Raw genomic sequence first — 3010 nt, 5'->3', positions numbered from 1 at the left:
TAATATGAACTGACGGGCGCGCAACAGCCGAGTGTTAATCAAAGCGTTGAACTTTCAATCTGGTTTAAATAATCTTCAATTATTCAACAATACACATGATTACAATGCAATGAATGACAAAAGTGCATCAACAAGCTTAAAACTTATACTGTGCTCACAACGTTGCACTTCAATTTTATCATGACGGCTGATGAACCATATTATCAACTGTATCAAATAACATTCATAAACAGTAAGTAATGAAATAATGCAATAAAACAAATAAACAAACAGTACATAATATAGTAAAATAATGCTAATATCAATATAACATGAGATTAAATTCATTATCACCAGAGTAATCGGCCTGATAGAAGAAAAACACGAAGGAAAAAAAAAGAAAAAAAAGAAAAGAAGGAAATTTAGAAGAATGGTGGGTAAGGTGGTGGGGGAGGGGGAAAAGAGGGGAGAGGAGAAATTCTGACAGATCACTGGCCAATCCATTCAACTTTGAATATTATGTCAGTCAAATAAACCCAACATATATTTTACGAATAGAATCATGTTGTACCCTTTCTTCACAATACTTTCTAAGCTAAAATCTATTTGAATCGGAGATAAACTGGTGAACAGTTTGAAATATGAATATAGTTGTATGATTTTGAGGGTCCTTAGTTCAAATCCCGGTCACGGCGGTGGATTATTAAGGGTAGAGATTTTTTCTTCTGATCTTCCATTGTCAACCGGCAGAAACTAATGCAGACCTTCTCTGTGCCTGAATCCCCTTCGTGTGTTTACCGCGCATGCAGAAGAGTTTGTACACACTTAAAAGATCCTGTAATCCATGTCAGCATTGCAATGGGTCATGGACACAGCGGCAGGCACGACCCCCGGTAAACGAAGTATGGCTGCCTAGCTACAGGGCGGGATAAACACGGCAAAACGCGTAAAAGTGCACTCCTACATGTACGAGTGAAAGTGGGATTTCAGCAGGTTAGTTGAGCACGAGTTCACCTGTCCGCGAAAGCAACGTGTGTGCGTTGGCGAAACAAATATGTGAGTAGGCGAAACGACCCTCAGTGCTGACATCAAGACGGGAAGGGAGGTAACCGATCTTGGAGAGCAAAGCGTGAGCGAAGCGTGTGGCGTCCGAAAATGTGAGAGAGGAAGTGGGGGTGAGGGGTAAGAGTAGGGGTGGGAGTTGTGTGGTGAGTTTGGGGGGTGGGTGGTGGTGCGGGGACGTAGGTGATGGAGATGGAAGATGGATTCAAAAGATGATAATAATAATAATAATAATAATGGTACTTATATAGCGCTAAATCTTGTGCATAAACAAATCAAAGCGCTTTCGCACCAGTCATTCTCACGCAAGCATAACTCTAAAAAAAACTAAAAAGACAAGGAAGAGGCAGGGAAGGGAGGCTACTTTGGGAAGAGGTGGGTTTTAAGGCCAGACTTGAAAGAGCTGAGTGTGGAGACTTGACGAAGCGAAAGAGGAAGTTCATTCCAATTGCAAGGTCCAGAGACAGAGAAAGAACGGTGGCCAACAGTCGAGAGTTAGAATCTGGGTATATGTAAGTGGAGTGGATCCGAAGCTGATCGCAGTGAGCGAGATGGAGTGTAGAGGTGAAGGCAGCCACAGAGATAGGAAGGGGCTGATTTGTGAATACATTTGTAGCGTAGAGTGCTGATCTTGTACTTTATTCGGTGTGAGACAGGGAGCCAGTGGAGATGTTGCAAAAGAGGAGTAGTGTGACAATAGTTTAAACAAATAGGAGTAGAATTATAGAAAAAACACTTCATGGACTCTTAAAAGAGAGAGAGAGAGAGAGAGAGAGAGAGAGAGAGAGAGAGATGTAAGCACCAAGCAGAATGCGGCAGCTTACATGATTTGAGTAATACGGTGTCCGTTATGGCTGTGATTCATCCACGAGGAATAATGAAATGATAATAATGGATTACTAATTACTGTCTAGATGACTGCTCCAAGTGCTTGACGAAACACATGACATTCTGCATAACCACATTACATCCTTGTTACATAAACACTGTCACGCTCTATAAGAGAGCGGACTAGAAACCCCCACCCAACCCAGCACTAACACCCAGACAACACAGACCCAGACTAAAATAATTCAGAGTTCACACACATTTATTCAATCACACACAGAACTTGCCAAATAAAACCACCACCACAATTCCAGCCGCAACAACTGACACACTTAAATGACAAGAGTGGATAAATAAACATGAAACACAGAACTTGAAGAAACGGCCGACCAGCGGAAACCAGTGTCCAGCGGTTTAAAGAATGTTATCAGTGTGCACTTAGGATATTTGATAAATAAACGAAAAATACTGAAGCACTCTGCACAACACAAGAAAAAAACAACAAACCGATGACTTGAACGGCGAAAACTGAAGACAGATGAAAACAGATGAAGACGAAACTAGTGAACAAACGATGACAGTGATGAGAAGAGGGCAGCAGGAAGACAGCAGTCAGCAGCAGATGGAGCAACCACGCTGCCTGGCCAACACAGGCTGAAGAGGAGATGGTGCACGAAGTGGGATGCTGCAAACTGCCAACCGGGTACCACTACCCTGACGCTGGAAATAAAAAAACCAAAACAAAACAAAGACGTCCAGCAGGGCACTCCTACCCTTTTTGCTGCAGCACACAGAACACAGAAAACATGGCCACCCGGAGGAAAACTGATCCCCACGTGAGGGTGCCAACTGAGCAAAAAGCCCCAAACATAACAGACACGACCTTCATCAAAGAAGTCCGTGTGCCAAAAGCCTAGAGAAGTGTCACTGACAGAACAGAGAGACTTTAAACTCTGCTCAGCAGTGACACAAACACACAAACGAGACTCCCCGATTGCACGTAAAAACGCACAACCGGGAGCTAACACACACTAAACGAATGCTCGAATGGGAGGGGGTAAACGGGGAAGGCAATGCACAACACACTCCACACGAAATTGCCATGAGTTGTGACAAACACACCGATTGGAACAAGCAAACT

This window comes from Babylonia areolata, chromosome 18 (assembly GCF_041734735.1).
Source record: "Babylonia areolata isolate BAREFJ2019XMU chromosome 18, ASM4173473v1, whole genome shotgun sequence".
NCBI lineage: Eukaryota > Metazoa > Mollusca > Gastropoda > Neogastropoda > Buccinidae > Babylonia > Babylonia areolata.
The sequence above is the reverse complement of the archived record's forward strand: the minus strand, read 5'-3'. Positions refer to the sequence as shown.